General features: G+C 36.3%; 1 protein-coding gene across 1 annotated transcript in view; it reads right to left on the bottom strand.

Annotated features, from left to right (window-relative positions):
* The window catches only part of LMF1 (lipase maturation factor 1), a 745,091-nt gene extending 729,240 nt beyond the window's left edge, over positions 1-15,851 (bottom strand). The window contains exon 1 of the mRNA XM_074279711.1: positions 15,621-15,851. The gene's annotated coding sequence lies outside the window, so the exon portion shown is untranslated. The remainder of the gene's footprint in view (positions 1-15,620) is intronic.
* Between the last annotated feature and the right edge of the window lie 9,668 nt (positions 15,852-25,519).

The raw sequence follows: 25,519 nt of genomic DNA, 5'->3' as shown, positions 1-25,519 counted from the left end.
TATTTGGCAAGAGAAAGATAACTGCAAAAGGTAGAACCAAAGTAGAATATAAATTTGTTCATAAAAATCTTATAGGGGGCAAAGCCAAGATGGCAGAGAGTAAACATGTCTTAATCTGAACTCCTCCTAGTTTCCCTTAGATAAACACCAGATTAAGCCTCTGAACTGATTTTGGAGTGACAGCACCCACAAATATTTGGAGTGTAATAACTTTCCAGCAGAAAATACTCTGGAAAAACTTCAGAAAAGGTGTGTTTCAATTGTGGGAGGTAGGGGGTGGATTGAAAGCAGGGTAGCTGAGCCTAGACACAGCCCAAGGAGCAGGGTGTTGTGGTTTCCCAGCACTGTAAAATCTACTGTAAGACTCAAACTATTCTTTCTTGGTTATAAGCCAGTGGATCAGCAGATTAGCTGTGAGACATCCAAAGCAAATACAAAAGGCAAATAGTGAGCCTCTGAACCCCAGAAAAAACAATGGACCTGGCCAAACCTGCCCAGCACTAGAAGTCAGTCAGCAGCACCAGCCCCAGGACAACCTAAAGGGCTATTGCCCTTTTCTCTAAGAATAGACCTCAACCTAATTTTTTTTTTTAATGAGCAAAAAAGGCAAAAAGAACTCTGACCATAGATAGCTTTTATGGAGAAAGATAAGAACAGACCTCAAACCCTAATAGCAAACCATTTCCAGATGAAGCTCCAAAGGATAATATGAGTTGGTCCCCATTTCACAAGGCTCTTTTGGAAGAATTCAAAAGTGATTTTAAAAGACTTAGAAGAATATAGGGGAAAAAAATGAGAACTTGGCAAGAGAGTTTGGAAAAGGAAAAACAGAAATTATTTGAAGAAAATTCCTTAAAAAATAGATCTGATTAAATGGAAAAGTATACTCCTTACAAAATAGACAAGAAAAAAAAATCATTGAATAACAGAATTTGTGAAATGAAAAACAAACAAACAAACAAACAAAACCCACAATGAACAAAACACCTCAATTGGCCAAATGCAAAAAGAGACAAAAAAGCTAACTGAAAAAAATAATTCACTAAAAATTAGAATTCAACAAATGAAAGTGAATGACTCAATGAGACTTCAAGAATCAGTCAAAAAAAATGAAAAAATAGAAGAAAATGTAAAATACCTCAATGGAAAAACAACTAACCTGGAAAATAGATCTAAGAGAGATAATATAAGAATTATTAGACTTCCTAAAAACCATGATGAAAAAAAGAGAGCCTATACATCATCTTTCAGGAAATCATCAAGGAAAATTGCCCAGATGTCACAGAACCAGAGGGCAAAATAGGCATTGAAAGAATAAACCTATCATCTCCTGAAAGAGACGCCAAAATGAAAATTCCAAGGAATATCATAGCTAAATATTATGATTCTTACAAAGTACTAAGACAGTGGAATTGATAGAGACAATAATTATCTAATTTAGCATGGTTCAGTATGATTGATCTGCTTCTATAAGGAGATGTTATGGGCCAGAATTTGAGACAAAGTAGTAAGTGGAATTGAGGAGACAATGATTAAATTTAGTTTAGCATTGATTTAATCCTACAACAAATAATGGTTCCCTAGTGATATAATGATTGGTGTATACTCAGTGTGGGGCATATAAGGAGGAGGTCTTAGGGCCAGGAAGGAGAAACCCACTTAGAAGCTCATTTGAAGGAAGCTGGAGGCTGAAGCTTCCAGAGGCTCCTGACTAGCAGTAGGAGGTCTCAGAACTATGTAGAGAAATAGACCTCTAAGAAAGCTAACTGAGCCCAAGAAAGGATACAAGACTTTGAAGGAGACAATAAAGGATTTGGACTTTAATCCCTGGCTGCATTTGGAATGATTACACTGAACTGAAATGAAGGCTGCCTCCAGAAGCCTCCCAAGAAATCTGCTCCCAGAAAATATGTATTTTAGAGAAGACTATTACAGGTAAATTTCAGAATTATCAAATCAGGGTGAAAATATTGCAAGCAGCCAGAAGGAAACAATTTAAATATCGAGGAGCCATAATCAGGATTACTCAGGACCTAGCAGCTTCCACTTTAAAGGATCAAAGGGCATGGAATCTGATATTCTGAAAGGCAAAAAAAAAAAAAAAAAAAAAAAAAAAAAACTTGGATTACAGCCAAGAATCAACTATCCAGCAAAACTGAGCATTATCTTTCAGGAAAAAAAGATGGACATTCAATGAAATGAAATTATTCAATGAATAATGCAATTCAATGAAATGAATTTCATTTATTTCTGATGAAATGACCAGAGCTGAATCAAAAAGTTGATCTTCAAATATAGAACTCAAGAGAAGTATAAAAAGATTAAAAAGGAAAGAAAAAACCACTTTCTTTTAAAAGTTAAAAGTTATATCCCTATATGGGAAGATGACATGTTTAACTCTTGAGATTTGTATCTCTGTTATGGGTATACTTAGAGAGTGCAGATATAATTTGGTTTTATTGTGATAACATAAAAAAGAAACTAAAAGGAAAAAAAAGGTAATTCTACTGGAAAAAGAGAAAAATGGACTTAAAATGAGGAAAATTACATCTCATGAAGAAGCTGCAAGAAGAAAACTATTATATAATAGTGTACTATATTAAACTATACTAATGGAGCATCTCAACCTTGCTCTCTCAGAACTAAGTAAATTGAACCACAAAATAAATAAAGAAGTTAAGGAAGTAAATAAAATTCTGGTAAAGTTAGGTATGGTAGACATCTGGAGAAAATTGAATGGAGACAGAAAGGAATATACTTTTTTTCTCGGCAGTACATGGAACCTATATAAAAACTGATCACATATTAGAGCATAAAAACCTCAAAATCAAATACAGAAAGGCAGAAATAGTAAATTCATTTTTCCATATGTAATAAAAATTACATGCAATAAAAGGGCAGGGAAAAAAAAACAAAAATGAATTAGAAACTGATTTAATCCTAAAAAATGAGTAGGTGAAACAACAAATCATACACACAATTGAATCACAAATATCATAGTCCTACAAGTGCTTATAAAGGAAATAGAAATGACGCTAAAGAAAACAAAGATGGGAAAATCAGCCATAATGGAACAATTACACATAGAGAGGATATTAATGCTAGAGGGACACAATTATGAGGATACTAAACAATCAAGGCACAAGGTATCTGAAAGAGAGAAGAGATTCCAAAAGTAATGGTTAAAAAATTTAGAATTTACTAATACCCCAAAAAAACAACCCAGAGAATATCAGTTACTACTGACTTAAATGCCTACTTTCCCATCTATACAAATACTTTATGAGAATGAAGACATTCTCAGTGAGGATATTAATAAGGAATAAGTTGAATATTGCAAGTAATGTTAGTAGGAAACAAATTGACTATTACAAATAATACTCAACAATGAACCACATCTTAACTGTTTCACAATTAACTGAAAGATATTAAGAAAATAAGATCTCCCTGTATTTATTGCTTGTTGATTACCAAAAGAGCCTTTAATTCACTATCTGAATACAACAAAGTATATACTAATTATACCTCAAAGTTACTCACTATGTCTTTGGGAGATATAACAATAGAAATAAACCCTAATCATAAATATTAGGCAAGGCATGAAACAAGGAGATAGTTTTGTGATAAAATTTAGCAGAATCCAAGAGCGATTCCCTGTGGATTGTGAGGTTTTTCCAGATCTTCCTTCTTGTGAATGACATGGAATTAAGCCCCAGAATGTTGCAAAGTTGCCTGGAAGAGATCTTTAATCATTCTTGGCAGTAATCTTTAATGACTCAAAGGCTATTGTCCATCCATATAGGAAATACCAAATGGATGAAACATGTCTATTGACAAATTTTTAATGAATTCTTAAATGGGCACCTATAAAGTTTGCCCAACAGCATGTATATTTGGAACAAATAAAAATAGATAATCAATTAATCCCAAAGCTGAACCGAAGAAGAACAGATTACATTTCTTTCATGACTCTGCAAGCTGATCCCAACTTTTCCATAAAATTAAAGGTTTATCTTTGTAGTACTAACATTCTACTAGTTGGTTGGTTATTGTTCTTCATTCCAAAAGAGAACGAAAATAATATCACTATGTGAAAGTTGAATTACAATATGTCCAACTGTGGCTGATCAGACCAATATGAGCTTGGAATGTTCTGCCATGGACTGGAAACAAAAAAAAAATGTCTTTATGAACATTTGGAGTGGCTTCTCTAATTTTGTGCATTTCACATTTCTTCTAAGCTAATTTAATTCTGCTTTGCTCATAGAGCACAGCATCTTTCCTGATGAAGGAATGCCATGCTGGATGGTCTTATGCCACTGTTTTCCATGTCTTACATAGACATGTCCATGTCTAATGTTCTTAAGAGAGACTTTGAGAGTATCCTTGTACTGCCATTTCTGACCACTTTGCAAATGCTTGCCATATGTAAATTCTCCATAAAATAATAATAAAATAACATTTAGTATTTGAATGATGTGGTCAGCCCAACAGAGTTGTGCTCTCTACAGTAGAGTTGGAATGCTTTGCAGTTTAGTATGAAAAAAGATCTCAGTATCTAGTATCTTATCCTGCCAGATGATCTTCACAAGCTTTCTAAGACAATTCAAATGGAAGTGATTCAGTGTTCCTAGCATGGTGCTAGTATATTGTCCAGGTTTCACAGGCATATAACAATAATGTCAACACAATGGCTCTGTAGAACTTCTCTACTTTCCTTCAGAGTTCTAAACATTAAGCTACCTCTAACAATGCAAGTGTCAATCTTATTATCAATATAGACATCTCTGGAAAGTATACTGCAGGTAAGTGAACTCAGTCACAGCTTTCAAAACTTCACCATTTTCTGTATGGTTCTACAAATAGAAGATATGGTGTTACTTGATGAATAATCTGTGTTTTCTTGGTGTTGTTAGGCAAAAATTAGCACAATTAGCAGAGAATCAATCCATACTTTGATGTATCTCAACTTCAGGCACTGCATTGAATACATAATCATCTACAAACAAATATCATGCACAAAGACTCCCTCCACTTTAATTTTGGCTTTTAATCCTTTCAGAAAGTTGAACAATTTGCCATCAGTGCAATAGCTAACTTTGATTCAACGTTTGTCCTCAATGAAGGTATGTGATAACATGGCTAAAACCATCATGTTAAAAAGCATGGAAGCAAGCACACAGTCTTGTTTTGCTCCACTGGTGCCTGAGAAAGCTTGAGCATTGTGTTATTATATGAGAGCAGACAAGAAGTACAATTCCTTCCAAAGAATTAAAGATGCAAATATAAACAGCAAGAGATGCAAATATACACAGTGAACATGAAAAGTTGTAACCTCTGATGAACTCTGAGAAACAGGAGCAAACGACATCATCAAAGAACTTCTTTAATAGAAGAAAAGATGGGTCAGTCATGTGGCCATAAAAAGGAATGGCAGGTCAGGAAGAGTGATCCCCTAGTTGAGTATGGTAACATAATGTAGAATACTAGCCATGAATTCGGAAGTCCTGAGCTTTGACCCTGATTCAAACAAGCTATGTGACAGCTGTAAAATGAAAGTGGATTCTATGACCTTTAAGAACCCTTTCAGCTCAAAATATGATTCTATGTTACTATGGTACACTTCCAATGTCAAGAGAAATCAAGGAAGGTTTCCACTGTGTGGGAAGGAACACTTGCTATAAAGCTATGGAAGGACATGGACAAGAATTACACACAGGAGGGATGTGCATGAATGGGTTACAATCTTCATTGTTGGCAGGAACTCCCAAATCAATGAGACCGCAGATCCATTTGAGTATTTTGAGTACAAGGCAGAATATATGTGCATAGATATATGCATTTATGTACATATGGTATTTATACTAGTAGTTTAAATTACTCTTACTAATCATGACTTCATGTAAATCTGTCTTGAAGTTTTTCATATTTTAGTCAAGTAAAACTTCAAACAGCAATATGAATTTTAAAAACTGAGTAAGAAAATGAGAAGAGATTCCTAATGGAAAACTGATAAACTGAGCTAATCTCACATCTTTAGTTACCCTATCTATAAACTGGATTTAACAATGCTAATATAGCACATGTACAAAAACACAAAGTAACTCATAAATCATAAACTTCTTTAAAAGTCAAAACTGCTTGTAGGTCACCTAAGACTGAGTTTCTTTCCCTGATCTCAGGGAAGCTAATCTTTTAAATGTGGGTCTCATAAATTATCAACTGAATTTATTCTCACCTGCAAAACTGCCTCATCATCTCTTTTCTAATCACATAGAGACAAACAGAACATGTAATCTCTTACTCCATATGTTACTAATAACCCCTGGTAGTAGAAACATTACCCTTCAGAATTACAAAGCAGCATTTATTTGGTCTATATTTTTTGCCCTGTCACCTTATTCCCATTTTCCAATCCAGCCACAGTCTGTCATGGTATTGAGGAGAGAGAATCCCATTCTTCATGCTCTGTAAAGACTCAAAGATGTGAAATATAAAACGTTTTGGTCACATTTTTTCCCTATTATGTCTCAACTTAAACATTAGCCCAAACCACAGAAAGAAATTAAGTACAGGTATAAGCATTCACAATAAAACCAAACTAGTTTTGAGGATGTATGTTTATTTTTATGGTATAAGGTCATATATCAACTATCCCTCTGCCCTGGAAAAGTATTTTCCCAATTTTTCTATGTCAAAAGAATATACACTACTTAAAAATAAATATAGATTTTGTGAAGGGAAAAGTATTTATAAGAGTAGAAACAGTATGATAAATGATCAAATGTAAGAACTTTGAATAATTCTAACAAAAAGGGGGGAAAGCCCTTAATAGTAATATACAAATAGTAACAAGGAGAATCAGAAACACAACTCAGAAACAGTGAATAGATCCAACCATTCTGGAAAGCAATTTGGAACTATGCTCAAAAAATTGTCAAACTGTGCATAGCCTTTGATCCAGCATGTTACTACTGGGCTTATCTCCCAAAGAGATCTTAAAGAAGGGAAAGGGACCCACATGTGCAAAAATGTTTGTGGCAGCCCTCTTTGTAGTGGCCAGAAACTGGAAACTGAATGGATGCCCATCAATTGGAGAATGGCTGAATAAATTATGGCATATGAATGCTATGGAATAATATTGTTCTGTAAGAAATGATCAGCAGGATGATTTCAGAGAAGCCTGGAGAGACTTACACGACATGATGCTAAATGAAATGAACACAACCAGGAGATCATTATACACTTCAACAATAATACTATATGAGGATAAATTCTGATGGAAGTGGATATCTTTGGCAATGAGAAGATCCAATTTAGTTCCAATTGATCAATGATAACAGAATCAGCTACACCGAGAGAAAGAACACTGGGAAATGAATATTGACTGCTTGAATTTTTGTTTTTCTTCCCAGATTATTTTTACCTTTCTGAATACGATTTTTCTTGTGCAACAAGAGAATTGTACAAATATATAAACATATATTGTATTTAAGATATACCTTAATATGTTTAACATGTATGAGACTGCCTGCCATCTAGGGAAGGGGGTAGAAGGAAGGAAGGGAAAAGTTGGGAGCAGAAATGATTGCAAGGGACAATGTTGAAAAATTATCCATGCATACGTTCTGTCAATAAAAAGCTATAATTAAAAAAACCACACACCTCAGAAGATAACAAAGTCAAAGCTCCTGTGTCCAAAGTCTCCAAGAAAAATATAAATTGGTCTCAGCTCACAGAAGAGCTCAAAAAGGATTTGAAAATTAAATAGGAGAGGTAGAGGAAAAATTGGGGAGAGAAATGAATATGATGCAAGAAAATCATGACAGATAAGTCAACAATTAGGAAAGGAGACAGAAAAAATACTGAAGAAAATAACATCTTAAAAAACAGATGAGGTCAAATGGTAAAAAAAAAAAAAAAGGCACAAAAAGTCAATAAGAAGAAAAATACCTTAAAAAGTAGAACTGCCCAAATGTTAAGAAAGATACAAAAAAATCACTGAAGAAAAAAATTCCTTAGAAAGTAGAAAGTGGAAAAAAGGTACTTTTAGAAATTCACTGAGAAAAATAATTCCTTAAAAATTAGAATTGAACAAATGGAAACTAATTACTTTATGACAAATCAAGAACAAACAAATAAAACTAAAAGAATGAAAAAATAGAAGCCAATCTGAAATATCTCACGGGGAAAAAAAATGTGTGACTTGGAAAATAAATCCAGGAAAGATAAAGATAATTTTAAAATTATTGAACTAGCTGAAAGCCATAATCTAAAAAAAAAAAAAAAAAAAAAAAAAAGTCTAGACAAGAAAAAGTGCTTGGATATTCTAGAACTAGAGGTAAAATAGAAATTGAAAGAATCTACCAATCACCTCCTGAAATTCCCAGATGAAGACTCCCAGGAATATTATAGCCAAATTCTAGAGTTCCCAGATCAAGGAGAAAATATTGCAAGCAGCCAGAAAGAAACAATCCAAGTATCATGGAGTCAAAGTCAAGATAACACAAGATTCAGCAACTTCTACATTAAGGGACTGGAGGGCTTGGAAAATGATATTCCAGAGGGGAAAAGAATTATGATCACAACCAAGAATCATCTATTCATCAAAAGCAAGTATAATCCTTCAGGATTTCCCCTTCAGGGAAAGAAAAGGTTATTCAGTGAGAACTTTTAAGCATTAATGATGAAGAGATCAGAGCTGAATAGAAAATTTGTCTTTCAAATACAAGATCCAAGAGAAGCATAAAAAGGTAAAAAGCATAAGGAAAGGGAAAACTTAAAGGATTTAATAAGTTAAACAGTTCTATTTCTATATGGGATTTAGTAGGTTCCACATTAAAAAAATTAACGAACTTGGAATATGACATTCTGGAAGGCAAAAGAACTAAGATGACAACTAAGCAAAACTTAGTGTGATCCTTGGGGAATGGAGGGGATGAAGGGTGGGGAATGAACATTCAACAAAACAGAGGATTTTCAAGCATTCCTGATAAGGAGAGTTGAATAAAAAATTTTACTTTCAAACACAAGACTCAAGAAAAGTACTAAAGAAAGTAAACATGAAAGGGAAAACTAACAAGAGACTCAATAAAATCAAACCATTTACATTTATATGCGAGAAGATGATGCATGTAATTCCTAGTAACCTTATCATTATTGGAGCAGTTAGAAGCAATCTATATACACAAAGAGCATAGATGTGAGTTAGTTATGTTGGGATGATCTCAAAGAAAATGAATGGGTGAGAAAAAAGGATATACACTGGGAGAAAAAAGGAGAGATAGAATGGGGAAATTTTTCTCACATAAGAGACACGGGCAAGGAAGAGCTTTTATGATAGAGGGGGAAATGGAGGAGGTAGCAAACATATCCACATATATATACACACATTATGATGCATTTATATAGAGAGAAAAACATTTCAAACTGATAAAACCTAAGAGGTGACAGGGAGAGGCAAAGTCTGAATTTTGAATAATATATAGGCAATCTTTCCAGAGCTCTAAGCACATAGGGAAATCTGAACCCACCACTACATTCCTTGACTTCCAGTGCCTGCAACCCCAAAGAGTAACCACACATTTCCCAGGCAACACGGTTCTTTTCTTAGCTGAGCTTTCATCTCATTCATCAAGCAGAGAACTTCCTGTATCTCTTAAATTATATTGCCTCAACTAATCCGTAAAACTTTCCCTCCTCCTCCTTCAAACCCACCTTACAGTTGTATTTCTTACTTTGATAAGTGTTTGCTACCCATGAGTGTCTACCATTATTACCTTTTCACTCTGGAATGGGACTACTTCCCATTCTCAGTTACCAGGAAAAAGTAACTCTTATCCTGAACCCCCAAAAAAGCATATTCCTAAAATGCAAGTATCTGATTGTAATAGATGTAATATTAGCTTTGGAAACAAAGGAAGGGGGTGAGGAAGGGAGAGAAGGAGATAGAGAGACAGAGATGGGGTTGGGGGGAGGGGAAGGATGTATCACTGGCTTCTTCTAGCCTCCAGAAAAGTGAAAATCAAAATATCCCTTAGAAACAGAATGGAGCATTCCATGGCATTCTATCTAAATAAATCCCTGCAATACAAGCTATTCTGAGTCCCAGTAGTTCAGTAAAATTCTTATGTAAATATCGAATTACTGCCTGAGAACATAGTACTTTTCCTCCTCATCAGAAGACTATAAGCCAAGAATGAATGGCCACAAGAAGGGAAAGGGACTTGTATGTGCCAAAATGTTTGTGGCAGCCCTTTTCATAGTGGCTAGAAGCTGGAAGATGAATGGATGTCCATCAATTGGAGAATGGTTGGGTGAATTATGGTATATGAATGTTATGGAATATTATTGTTCTGTAAGAAATGACTAACAGGAGAAATACAGAGAGGCTTGGAGAGACTTACATCAATTGATGCTAAGTGAAACGAGCAGAACCAGAAGATCATTATACACTTCAACAATGATACCGTACGAGGATGTATTCTGATGGAAGTGGATATCTTCAACATAGAGAAGAGCTAATCCAATTCCAATTGATCAATGATGGACAGAATCAGCTACATCCAGAAAAGGAACACTGGGAAATGAGTGTAAACTGTTATTTTTACCTTCTGAATCCAATTCTTCCCGTGCAACAAGAAATTCAGTTTTACACACATAATTTGTATCTATAATATATTGTAATATATTTAACATGTATAAGACTGCCTGCCATCTGGGGGAGGGGGTTGGGAGAGGAAAGGAAAAAATCTGAACAGAAGTAAGTGCAAGGGATAATGTTGTAAAAAATTACCCATGCATATGTACTGTCAAAAAAAAAAGTTACAATTATAAAATAAAATAAAAATTAAATTAAAAAAAAAAGATATTAGCAAAACATCTGGAAAAGCTATTCATGTTATTATTATAGAAAACATGGAAAGATAATAATTAAATAATGGAACTTGGTACCAAAAAAAAAAAAAAAAGAATGAATGGCCACTAGTTGGTTACATTACTGAGGAGTTTATTACTCAGATATGGCTTGGAACCCTAAGATAGCCCCTGAGTTCCTGATATTAGTGATATTAGAGAACGTTCTAATATAACATATTATTAGAAGATAGAACAGAGTACTACGTTAGAAATAAGAACCTTTTATGTTTTCAGTCTTAACTCTGAATGGCCTTCATTGATTCACATTTTCTGGTACTCTTAGATTTTCTCTTCTGTAAAATGGAGATACTTCTCATGGTCATTCCTAAAAAACTATGAGATTATATAATTTGTGTAACATTTAGTTTCTCAGGAAAAAATACATTACATACTTACATAGGAATGACATTATTAATTGACTTTAAATGCCTTGATTAAAAGAATTACAAAGATGCATCATATGGAAATTTATTGGTATTTTATATGAATGTTTTTGGATGAATTAAAAAATATAAATGATTTTTTTTTATCATCCATACTTGAATAGTAGATGAATTTTTATGCAAATCATATAATATGAGTAGTCAAAAAGGTAGTTTGGATGAGATTGGGTAGAAGTAGTAGAAAGTCACTATTTACCTTGTTTTTACGTGCTGAATAAATTCCCAGCTTATATACTGGATAAAAGTGCAAGATATGTTCACATGTGTTCTGTTATGCAATAAAACTCTCAACATGTAGCAAATTGTTCTGTCAGTTGTGTGCCAGGTTTTACTATGTAATTATAATTATGATTTCTAATCTTGTTTTCTCAAATGTTTAGTACTTTGTTGATACTGGTATGTATATATTACTTAAATTCTCTGTATGTCAATCATCTTAATAGTTTTTGGTTATATATGCAATAAGCTGACTTAAATTTTAGAAACAAAATTTTATTCCCCCAATTAATGAACTTTATAACTTTATTTTGGTTATAAAATAGGTGATTAGAATAAGGCTTCAGCCCCTCACTAGTGCTGTATCACTCATCTTAGACTAAAGATTGATTGGATATAATCTTATTATATGTACTTTTCAGTTCCTATAATGTGGCAAGAACAAAAAGAACATTTAATGAATTGCTATTTTTTTTAACAAATATGATTATCTTAAACCCTATATATACTATGCATAACAAAATCTACCATAAGATCTACTTTATATAATGAAAAGTTTTATACCTCTCCTGATACCAGAAACTTGGAATTTAGATAACAAGCTATTAACCAACTTCCCCAAAAAAAATCCCCAGGACCAGATGGATTTACATGTGAATTCTACCAAACATTTAAAGAACAATTAACCCCAATGCTATATAAACTATTTGAAAAAATAGGGAATGAAGGAGTCCTACCAAATTCCTTTTATGACACAGACATGGTACTGATACCTAAACCAGGTAGGTTGAAAACAGAGAAAGAAAATTATAGACCAATCTCCCTAATGAATATTGATACTAAAATCTTAAATAAAATATTAGCAAAAAGACTACAGAAGATCATCCCCAGCATAATACACTATGACCAAGTGGTATTTATACCAGGAATGCAGGGCTGGTTCAATATTAGGAAAACTACTAGCATAATCGACTATATCAATAACCAAATTAGCAAAAACCATATGATCATCTCAATAGATGAAGAAAAAGCATTTGATAAAATCCAACATCCATTTCTACTAAAAACACTTGAAAGTATAGGAATAAATGGACTATTCCTTAAAATAATCAGGAGCATATATTTAAAACCGTCAGTAAACATCATATGTAATGGCGATAAACTGGAACCTTTCCCACTAAGATCAGGAGTGAAACAAGGTTGCCCACTATCACCATTACTACTCAATATTGTACTAGAAACGCTAGCCTTGGCAATAAGAGCCGAGAACATGATTAAAGGAATTAGAGTAAGTAATGAGAAAATCAAACTATCAGTCTTTGTAGATGACACGATGGTATACTTAGAGAACCCCAAAGACTCTGCTAAAAAGCTATTAGAAATAATTCATAACTTTAGCAAAGTTGCAGGATACAAAATAAATCCACATAAATCCTCAGCATTTTTATACATTACCAACACAATCCAACAGCAAGAGATACAAAGAGAAATTCCATTCAAAATAACGGTCGATAGTATAAAATATTTGGGAATCTATCTACCAAAGGAAAGTCAGGAATTATATGAGCAAAATTACAAAACACTTGCCACAAAAATAAAGTCAGATTTAAATAATTGGAAAGACATTCAATGCTCTTGGATAGGCCGAGCGAGTATAATCAAGATGACAATACTCCCTAAACTAATCTATTTATTTAGTGCTATACCAATCAGACTCCCAAGAAACTATTTTTAATGACCTAGAAAAAATAACAACAAAATTCATATGGAAGAATAAAAGGTCGAGAATTTCAAGGGAAGTAATAAAAAAAAAAATCAAATGAAGGTGGTCTGGCTGTACCTGATCTAGAACTGTATTATAAAGCAACAGTCACCAAAACCATTTGGTATTGGCTAAGAAATAGACTAGTTGCTCAGTGGCATAGGTTAGGTTCACAGGGCAAGATAGTGAATAAAAATAGCAATCTAGTGTTTGACAAACCCAAAGATCCCAACTTTTGGGATAAGATTCATTATTTGACAAAAACTGCTGAGAAAACTGGAAATTAGTATGGCAGAAACTAGATATGGACCCACACTTAACATCATACACCAAGGTAAGATCAAAATGAGTGCATGATTTAGGCATAAAGAACGAAATCATAAATAAATTAGAGGAACATAGGATAGTTTACCTCTCAGACTTGTGGAGGAGGAAGGAATTTGTGTCCAAAGGAGAACTAGAGATCATTATCGATCACAAAATAGAAGATTTTGATTACAAAAAATTAAAAAGTTTCTGCACAAACAAAACTAATGCAAACAAGATTAGAAGGGAAGTAACAAATTAGGAAAATATTTTTACAGTTAAAGGTTCTGATAAAGGCCTCATCTCCAAAATATACAGAGAATTTACTTTAATTTACAAGAAATCAAGCCATTCTCCAATTGATAAATGGTGAAAGGATATAAACAGACAATTTTCAGATGATGAAATTGAAACTATTTCCACTCATATGAAAGTGTTCCAAATCACTATTGATCAGAGAAATGCAAATCAAGACAACTCTGAGATACCACTACACACCTGTCAGATTGCTAAGATAACAGGAACAAGTAATGATGAATGTTGGAGGGGATGTGGGAAAACTGGGACACTGATGCATTGTTGGTGGAATTGTGAAAGAATCCGGCCATTCTGGAGAGCAATCTGGAATTATGCCCAAAAAGTTATCAAACTGTGCATACCCTTTGACCCAGCATTGCTGTTATTGGGATTATATCCCAAGGAAATACTAAAGACGGGAAAGGGACCTGTATGTGCCAAAATGTTTGTGGCAGCTCTTTTTGTAGTGGCTAGAAACTGGAAGATGAATGGATGCCCATCAATTGGAGAATGGTTGGGTAAATTGTGGTATATGAATGTTATGGAATATTATTGTTTTGTAAGAAATGACCAGCAGGGGAATACAGAGAGACTTGGAGAGACTTACATCAACTGATGCTGAGTGAAATGAACAGAACTAAGAGATCATTATACACTTGATATAACAATGATACTGTATGAGGATATATTCTGATGGAAGTTCATAACTTCAACATAGAAAAGAGCTAATCCAATTCCAGTTGATCAATGATGGACAGAATCAGCTACACCCAGAAAAGGAACACTGGGAAATGAGTGTAAACTATTAGCATTTTTTGTTTTTCTCCCCAGATTATTTTTACCTTCTGAATGCAATTCTTCCTTTGCAACAGCAACAACAACAACAAAATTCGGTTCTGCACATATATATTGTGCCTAGGATATACTATAAGATATTTAATATGTATGGGAATGCCTGCCATCTAGGGAAGGGGGTGGAGGGAAGGAGGGGAAAATTCGGAACAGAGGGAGTACAAGGGATAATGTTGTAAAAAAAAAATTACCTATGCATATGTACTGTCAAAAATGTTATAATTATAAAATTAATTTTAAAAAATTTTACAAAAATGGAATAAAGGAATTAAGTCAATTATTCCTAAGCAGGGTTCTTTGACTTATTATTATGATGTACTCTAATGTAACTGATTCTCTTTGCAACCCTAGGAGTTTTGTTTTATGTATTTAAGAGCGCTGTTCTGAGGAGGGCTCCGCAGGCTTCTACCAAAGGCTTTGGCGGGTGAAGAATCCTGCTCTAGAACCCAGAGTTCCGCCCACAAGAAATGCCAGCGATGTAAAGGGTCTTCGAAAGCATCTTCTACGCAGATCTCCCACCCTCCCCTTTGACAGTCAAGTATACTGAGGCCTCGAGGCCCGAGAAGTAGTGATCTACCCGGCCTGAAGGCAATCCAGGGCCTCGGACCCTTGGCAGGGAGGAAGATGGCAAAGGAGGGACTGGCTGCCCACAGGTGCACGTGGTAAGGGGGGAGGGGGAGAAGGAGAGGGCGTTTTCTTCACCTCTCCTACAATGCAAAAAGCTGAAAGGCCTGGTGGGGAAGGGGGAGGAGCCGCCGGCAAGGCGGGGACGACGCGAACGACGCGGGGGGCGGCTCCGGGTTCCCTCAGCCCCGCTTAGGACTCACAGTAAATGAAAGCCAGAGCCCTCAGGAGCACTATCCTGGTCAGCCAAAAGGTGCCCGGCAGGAGACTGGGCGGACGGGTCGGAAGCTCCCGCCCGGGGGCCTTCAGGGGCTCAGGCTGAGGAGCATCGCCCCCTCCTCTCCTCTTCCTCAGAGATTCCATGGGCGCAGCCATAACAAGCAGGGAAACTAGGAAAGGAGCTCCTCGAGGCGCATGCGCACGCACAGACGGCCTCCTGCTTGCCCACCGCGGGAAAGCGAAAAGGCGAGTCCGGAGGCGGTGGAAGCATGGTGGGCACGCCCCCTGTGGACACGCCTCCGTTATACCCCGCCCATATCCGCCATTGCCCCGCCCCAGAGCCCAAAACCGGAGCACGAGGCGGAAGAGAGAAGCCGGAATCCTTCCTGTTCCATACTTTCTCTATGCTGTTCTCCTCCGTGGCGGGCCTTGACTTTTTTTAAAATGTGGAGTAGCATATCTGACATTCGAGGCCTCACTTGATCAGGGTCTACCGCTCAGGGGGAGAACGGAGAGTTGGGGATTAGAAAAATCATCCCCCCAGCTGGGAGCACGGGGCGGTAAATAGTGAGACTGAGTCTGGGGTCAAGAGGACCCAAGTTCAGATCCCCACGTCTGTCATTTTTGCACCTTTTGGTCAAGTCGTAATTTACCCTTGTAAGTTGCAGCAGCTGTTCAGTGAGGGGCTGGAAGAGTTCTAGATCAGTTTTTTTCTTTGCCACCGGTCCTCTTCCCGCCCGCAATTAAGTACATATCTCAGACGTGAGCCCAATTACTGCCTGAGAATGGAACCGCGAAGATTTCCTGCTTTTTAAGCATAAAGCCTTCTCGGGGGTTCCCTCCCAGCTCACCCTCTCGCCCGAAATCTATGACCCCACTTATTTACGATTACTTGCAATTAAAATAAACATCATCCGACAAGGAAAGAGTTGCATAGGCGAGGGTAGAGAATCACATTCTCCCGCTGGAGAAAACAAGGCCCTGGCGCGGGGGAGAGTGGCGGCTGGCTGTATCAGCCCGTGCCATCACCCCACTCCCCTCCGAGCTGCCCAAGAGGGAGCGCCTGTCTCGGGCAGAGTCCGCCGCCCCACGCTTCCTCCTGCTGGCTCGGGACTCCCGGTCCTGCTGCTGCGGGAACCCCCTCCTCCCCCCCTCCTCTCCTGCTCTCGCGGCAAGTCACCTGCCAAGACTCGGGGGACGCTGAGGGCGAAAGAATCTGGTTGAAAACATTTGTTTCCTATTACTGGATTAAACTGGGCTCCGTGGTCGCCTCCCCGCGCCCCCCCCTTCACCTCTTTCAGAGCTTTGCTGGGACCGGCCGAGGAGATCCCTAATTATCTCTATTAGGAGAGGTTTTTCTTACATTCTGCTTTCAGGTCACTAGGCCTGGGCATTGCTCTCCAGGCCCGATGGCCGTCGTGGGAGTGGGATTTAGAATGGCTTAGAAAACCAGCTCTCAGTTGTACTCGCCGTGCCCTAATGAACTTTCGGTCATCCCTTCAGCAATCCCATCGAGCGCGGAAGGTACCTGTAATTTGTTACTCTGCGTCACAAACAAGACCTTGCCAGATGGCTTCTCTCAATGGGAGCGTTCCAATCATTAGAGATTCCACACTGACCGAAAGATGTGAAAAAAACAAATTTCAAAGTAAAAACTGAATAACAAATTGTTATGAGAAATGCAAAGTAAAATGATCATGAGGTTTCAATTCAAGCCCAATAAATGGAGAAAGATGTCACTATGGAAGAGTTAAAACGCTTTTGGTAAAGCTGCAAATTGCTGCAACCTTTTTGGAAACCAATTTGAAACAATTCAAGAAAAGTCACTAAATTGTTCATACCCTTTGACCCAGCAATCCCACTGCTGAGCATATATCCATAGAAGAGCAATGCTAGGAAAAAAACAAAAAAAACTGTAGACTAAAATATTCATACCAGCTTTGTTTTGAGGCAGAAAAAAAAAAAAAAAGCTGGGGAAAAAATGTCCACTGATTGGAAATAACTGAACTAACGTGGTATATAAATGTAATAGAACATTATGGGTTTTTTTTAATTAAAAAAATGCCCAATTCAGAGAAATAGGGGAAGACCTATATGAAGTAATACATGTGGAAATAAGGAGAACCAAGAGAACAATACGCACAATGATTATAAGGTAGAGGAAAAAACACTAAAAGGAAAATAAATTCCAATTAATAGTAAGAAACAATCTTAGGCTCAGGGAGCAGATGATGAATGCCATTTCCTCTTTTGGTAACAAAATGAGAGGTGATAAACCCAGAATATTTCATACATCAGACTTGGTCACTGTTTTGTTTTTTTTTTTCTTTAACTTTTTCTTTGCTATTAGGGCTGTCTCAGTAATGGGGTTGAGGAGATTGTTGGTTGAGGGTATTTGGAAATGTGGTTGAGTGGTTTTAGTTGTATCCAACTCTCTGTGACTCCATTTTGTTTTTTTTCTTGGCAAAGATACTGAAATGGTTTGCCATTTCCTTCTCTATAGATGAGGAAGCGAGGCCTACAAGGTTAAGTGATTGTCAAGGGTTGAACAACTAGTAAATGTCTGAGGTTAAATTTGAACTCAGATCCTCCAAATTGCAGTCAGTACTTCATCCACTTAGCTACTCTAGGAAATGACTGATTTAAAAGCAAAAGGCACCAATAAAAATTCTTTATAAAAATGCAAAGAACACTTTTGACCAAAATGGGTTGCCTACTTTAACAAAAATTTGAACCCCCCAGACCAAATAATCAAGAAATTCAATGAAAACTATATAAGGGGATCTCTACCCTAGAATTGGGGGGAGGGGCAGAGTCATCTCAGTTATCACTCAAGTAGTACAGAAAGGAAACCACCAGCAAAATTAGTGCCAGCAGAACAACTCTGAAGCATCCAAGTGCCATTGGGAAAGGAATAGAAATGAGGATTGGAAAGGTAAAGCTCTACAGGTAAAGTCCCTGGCATTCATTCTGACCGAGACTCTCTAGAGGACCCTGAAGATCTAAACTCTGAACTTCAAAAATCCAATAGGACTTTGGAGAATTAAGTCTTGAAAGGAAATCAGGGTCACTCCACCCAAAAGGGAGTGAAGCTAGGCTGTAGCACAAAGACCCAATTCAGAAAATATAACTAGAAAGTTGAGAAAAGCAAAGATATTTACTGTCAAAGAGCATTGCAAAGAGTAATTCCATAATAACTATAAAAAAAGCCCCCCAAACTGCAGAGACTCAAAGGAATAAACAGATATTCCAAAAAGAACTACATGAATAACTTGAATAAAGAGATTTTTAAATGAAATAAAAATTTGGAAGGAGTATAAAAAGCTTAGAAAAGATAGTACTAGGCTTCATCAATAAATGGATTCCCTGAAAACTAAAACAAGATTAAAAAAATAATAATAAATTAAACCCCATGAGACAAAAAATATTAGAACAAAATCAAAAGGTTGAAAAAATGGAAGAAAATGGAATATATTTTATATGATTTTTAAAAACTGACCTGGAAAAAAAAGGAGTTACAGAGAGATCATTTAAAAATCACTGAGCTTCTTGAAATCCACAACTAAAAACAAAGCAAAACAAAAAAGCCCTGGCACTTTTATTTCAAAAAAATCCTTAGTAGGAATTACCCAAACCTATTAAAATCAAAGGACAAAGTAAAGATAGAAAGAATTCACAGATAAATTCAGAAAAGAAATTGCAAAAGCAAAAGTCCTAAGAATGTCATAACTAAAATCCAGAATTTCACCATCAAAACTCTCCCCCCCCCAAACATAAAATACTCCAAGTATATAAAAAGAAGGAATTCAAGTACCTAAGAACTACAGTCAGAATCACACAAGATCTGGCAGCTTCTACTGAAAACAAGATAAAATCTTGAATTAGTTTATTTCAAAAGACAAAAAGCACAACTAAGAATAACTTTCCCTGAAAGTTGAGTATAATCCAACAATAGTGTATATACAAATTTTCTCCTGCTTTTGGTTCCTTCAACATCTATCAGTTTATACTGCTCAGGATTCTCTATAATGGTCTTTTTGGTCATTCCTTATGTTGCAATAATATCTATTAAAAGTCACGTTTTGTTCAACCCTTGCACAATTGATTGATCTTTATAAGATCTGTCTTGATGAGTTGCTGATTTCTTTAACCCAAGAACTCACACTACTAGCCCACATTTGCAGTTGGGGACTTGGTGCCTTCAGGTTCATCTTCAATCCCTAACCTTCGATTTTTTATTTCCTTTTTTTTGTCATTTAATCATTCTAGATCAGGTAGTTTTTTGGGTTTTTTTTTTGTTTGTTTGTTTTGTTTTTTTTTTTTTTTGCTTGCAACTACTTCTTCTCTGTGTTGTTATTATCCCTCTTAGTCAAACTTGTCCATCCCTACTTGTAATGTTCTGTTGTCTCCAGAAACTGCCAATCACTCTCTAGGAGGAGATCTGCTGTCTCAACTCAATCTAGCAGCCAGACTCTTCTTCCTTAGATCTCTTCCTCTCCAAAAGTATGGGATTGCTGAACTTGCGAATCCACAGAATTCCTCCTCCAGGCCCCAGTCCCAACTCTGGCCCAGACTTGACTACTCTCCTTGCTCAGTGTTGCTTCTTTTATCCTCCCAGAGAATGGGCGTGGAATAACTCAGGGGCTTGTGGGAAAAATACTTCAACCAATGAACTTGCTCCTCTTAAACATATAAAATCCTCCCCAGAAGTCCAAAGGTGCAAACTCCCCCTAAAGGTGTGAATTCTGAGAATTAAGTACCAACTTAGCACTTAATAAGAACCTAACACGTACTGTTTTCTTCTTAAATTTTATATAACTGAACACCAAACCGTGTCTTCATATCTGACCCTCAAATTCATATTTGACTTTAAATGAGTTCAGCAGATGACCATTCCCTCCATTTCTTCCTCCATGTTTGTATACCCTTCTGCTCATGCACTCCAACTGTGAAAAATATCAAGTTCTACCCCTTGGTCTTCCTTTCTACTAATATATTCTTTTTATTTCCCTTTCTCTTTCACCTCTAAAACTTTTAGAACAGAATTAATACTTCCCTATGTTTTCTGTTTTTTTCTTATTTAACTCCCGCCATACCCTTTGAGGACATTAAGGTTCTGAAGGGGTACATAATCCAGCAACAGTGTACAGAAAAACAATTTTGAAAAATTTAAGAAGTCTGATCAGCCAAATCAATAATCTTTGCTCCATAGGACATAATGATGAAACATATTATCCACATCTTACCAAAGGAGTAATAAATTCAAGGTTTAAAAAGAGGCATACTTTTAAAAAATTCACACAGTACATTTGTTTTGTTTGATTTTGTTTCTTACAATTTTTTTTTCTTTCTATTTGGTACAACAAGAAGATATGTAGGAGGAGAGAGTGAACAGCAATACTGATGTCTTTTTTAAAAAAGGGTCAATGAAACTTTTTTTTAAATGCACAGGAGAAAAGGAAGTTAAAAGGAAGCACAGATAATCAGAGCTATAATGTATAGAATTTATTATATACTTTAAATAAGCATTATTGAAGAGAGCCCTAAAACTCTAAAACTCCTTGAAGGAGAGATTCTCCTTGGACCCTGCATCTGTGGCTGTATCCAATTGAAGATTTTCTATTCAATTCCAGCTCAAGCTGAAAACCCAGCCCCCATGGAGCAGGCCTCAGCTCCTAGCCAAAAGCTTCTATTATAAAAGAGCCAATCTTAAACCCTCACCTTGCAGAGAAGCTAATATGCCATGCCAAGGAAACTCTCTCTTCCTGACATAAAAAACTCTGCCTGCTGGGATGATAGTCTCTTCCAGCATCACCCTCTCTTTATCTCCCTCACCTATTTCCCCAACAAGACTTTATACCTCTCTGTTGGGATTTTCTCTATTTTACTTCTCTGTCGGGACCTTGCTACTAAGGAATTCAGTCTTTCTATTCTCCATAGCTAACTTCCCAATGCCTGTAATAAACTTCTTTTTATCAGTCTAGACTTTTGGGTTCGTAAATTCCTTTACGAAGGATCTCTGTGCTACCAGAAGGGGGTTCCCCAAAACTCCCTACCCATGCATTGAATCCCAAAGGGTTTAGGGGAGCCATTCTTCATTTGGTTCCCTGAACCTAAACCCTGCCACTAACCTCATCATTTAACTTCCTGACCATCAGGAACCCTAATCTTATTATTTTGGTTCCCTGAATCGAATCTCATCATTTGGTTCTCTGACTGGGAACCCCAAAATCTAGAGTTCATCATTATGAAATGGAGATTCACAGTTTCATATACAATCTTTTTGTGTGTGTTTCACAGTATTTACAAATATGCTCTTTTTTCATGTTTAATTTTGAAACCAAAATTTTAAAGTCCCCAAACAATGAACTTTTAGTTTTCAGACCTAATAGTCAATGATTCTACCATATCATATAGTTTACACCTTTCCTTTTTTTTATATAAATGAAAAAACTTGGGTTCAGAAATTGGAGGAATAACTTGCTTAAGTTCACCAAATCTCAGGTTATCAAGCAAATTAATTCAAAATGTCTAAAACCTTACAATTCTACTTTTTGTCTATGAATTATTCTCTCAAAATAAATGTTATAATACCACCCCACTAAACTTCTCAATCAAATCCCGATACAGGGAATCTTCTCCACCCCATCCTTTTCAGTTTTCTTTTGTGTGTTGTCTTCCCTAAACTCCTTGAAAACAGGGATTGTCTTTCTTTCTTCTTTTTTTTTTTTTAATTGGTATCAGACACATTTGTTATTATTGTTTATTAATCCTTTCATAATATGTAACTATTCTGGACCCTATTTGAAGTTTCTTTGAAAAAAACACTGAAGGGGTTTACTATTTGAGAAAACTGAGGCAAGTGCCCAGTATCACACAAGTGAATAAATGTTTGAAGTAATAAATATCTGAAGCCAGATTTGAACTCAGGAAGATAAGTCTTTCTGGAATCAGGCCTGATACTCTATCCATTACACCACCTGGTAGATGATTAATGTCTATTGACTGAATGATTGCTGCTTTCCCAGAGTCACAGTTAAGACTTGAAGCTTGACCTCCTAACCCGAAGTTCAATAAATGAATAAAAAGTGTTAAATAAATCTCATCTTTAAAATGTCATAGTGATGGGCACTCTAGGTCAGCTTGTGGGTTGGACCACCTTATTCTTAGGAATTACTAACATACCCTTCCTGGAAATTTGGTCATTTGCAGACTGTCCTGTTTATATGTAATAATGAGAGGCCTAAATTCTTAATTAGTCTCCATTGTCTTAGTAATGTGAGACCAAACTTAAATCAACCCAATTGGTTTTCCATCATCTAAAACTCCAACTTCTGAGCTTGTGTATAAAGACAGTCATGACAACCTTTGAGATCTTGATGGGCCTATCTTTAGACAGGTCTGGGATCTAGTCATCTCCTCCACCTGGTTCCTCCTTGATCCCACCTTTATCCCCAAACTCCTCCCAAAATTATTAGCAACTTCTCTTTACTGTATCCAACTAGAAAGCCAAGTTATAATGTCAAACTTCTGAAATTATATTTCCCTTATAAAAGATCTGCTCCTTTTTAGGTCTACCCTTCCATGGAGATACTCTCACCTCATGGCTTCTTCTTCCTAGTTAATTGTGAATTCCACTAGGGAAGTTGTCTTTACCCTTGTTAATTGCTCATTCAGTATGTCTTGTTTGCTTTGTTGTGTTTGCTTAAGCCCATGAAGCTATTTTTATATGAAATAAAATAGTAAACTTTTATAATCTGTAATAAATGTCTAATTTGATTTCTACAGATAGATTGAACTGTGACCAAATTTCTTTTATACTGTTTTACATAATATTTTGAATATTTTGCTCTCCCAAATCTATTTATGTTACTGATGATGTCAGGGTAGCAATTCCTAGTTCAAAATAAACATGTGACAAATTCACAGTGGCCATTCTCTTTGTCAAAAGGTAGGTTTATTTAGGGGAAGAGGGGATACCAAAATAAGCACCAGGAGTGACAAATATGAAATAGAGATGGGAGAGCAATAGGGTTACAAGGAAAGAACTTTGGAAGAATTATTTAAAAGATTATGTCATGGGGGCAGCTAAATGGTGCAGTGGATGGAGCATTAGCCCTGAAGTCAGGAGGACCTGAGTTCAAATATGACCTCAGACTCTTAACACTTCCTGGTTGTGTGACTCTGAGCAAGTCACTTAACCCCAATTGACTCTGCAAGAAAAGAAAGAAAGAAAGAAAGAAAGAAAGAAAGAAAGAAAGAAAGAAAGAAAGAAAGAAAGAAAGAAAGAAAGAAAGAAAGAAAGGAAGGAAGGAAGGAAGGAAGGAAGGAAGGAAGGAAGGAAGGAAGGAAGGAAGGAAGGAAGGAAGGAAGGAAGGAAGGAAGGAAGGAAGGAAGGAAGGAAGGAAGGAAGGAAGGAAGGAAGGAAGGAAGGAAGGAAGGAAGGAAGGAAGAAAGAAAGGAAGGAAGGAAGAAAGAAATTGTAACAGTCAAAAAAAAAAAAAAGGGATTATGTCATGAGGCCTGGGTATGCCATCAATTGGCAGGTTAGATCCACAGAGGAATTTAACAGATTAACCAAATTTAGCTAGAATAAGGAGAAAGACACCATTAAAAAGGAGGACACCATGAGGGAGAGAGTCTACCTCCTAGCAGGCTTAGTCCTGGAAAGGGCTTAGCAAAGATCTTTGTCATTATAGGAGAAATATAGCCTTGGTGGTTTCTCAGGGAAACTAGGGAAGTAAGGGCAGAAACTCAGAGGGATGAACCAAGGAGCCAGATGGAAAACCTGGCAGACCAGGTCCCAGAGCTGTCTAAAGACATGCTAATCAATATCTCACAGGTTGTTTAAAAAGCACTGAGGTTTGAGGGATAGACAATGGAGGCTGATAAAGAGTTCCATCCTCACAATCACTCTGTTCAAACAGGATAGTCTGGAAATTGGTTATGCCTGATAATAGCCAGATGGACTTCTTCCTCACAGGGAAAGAGAGTAAATCGAAATCATTACATTCCTGGGATTATAAAAATTAAATTTTACACTCCAAAAGAACTTGGAGCTAGGAAAGACTACAGAGGAAGTAAAATTTGGAGAATAACTTGAAGAGATGAAATCAAGAAAACCAAGTGAGGCCTAGGGATGCTTATGATATATGAGAAAAGAAAAGAGGGCCTAAATTGAGCAATAGGAGTCAAGCAATGTGAAGAATTAATTTGAAATAGCTTAGATGAAAACTAGAATTTTAAAAATCAATTATATAGCTGAGAAAGGACCCTAAAGGTCATCTAGCTTAACCCCTTTATTACACAGAGGAATTCCCTCAAGACCAGAGAAGGAAAGACTTAGAGGATTTTAAAGCTGAACAAAATTATAGAGAACATTTGTTCTAAAAATATTTTACAGATGAGAGGAGTCAAGGCACGGAGATGCTGACAGTGAAGGCAGGGTTTCAATTTAAGTTTTCTAATTTTAAATGCAGAGGAAATGGTTCCTCTATGCCATGCTGCCTGATACTCAAGTTGAAAGCTGATCTAGAGACTAAAAGAAGTATTTTCAAACTCTGTGCTGAACTTGGCTTCTGTCCCTTTTGCCCTATAAGGCTTTCCCACACTTTGAGGCCCCACAAATTCAATTAAAGAGCCAAATTTGCAAAAAGTTAACAAGTAGAAATAATCACTCAATCAACACAATCAATAATTATTGATTCATATCTCATCCTTTCCTGTTTGGGGATACAGGTGTGAGGATTAAGGATTACTTCTTTATCTATACCTCAGTTAAGCAGAAAAAAAAAAAAAGATAAAAAGATAAAAACAGAAAAGCTTCAGAGCCCCTATCTCTTTTTATCCATATTTCAAAATAGGATCTGCAAAGCTGCTTCAG

Source organism: Sminthopsis crassicaudata, chromosome 1, assembly GCF_048593235.1.
Source record: "Sminthopsis crassicaudata isolate SCR6 chromosome 1, ASM4859323v1, whole genome shotgun sequence".
Classification (NCBI taxonomy): Eukaryota; Metazoa; Chordata; class Mammalia; order Dasyuromorphia; family Dasyuridae; genus Sminthopsis; species Sminthopsis crassicaudata.
Note: the sequence above shows the minus strand (reverse complement) of the source record. Positions and strands in the feature narration are given on the sequence as shown.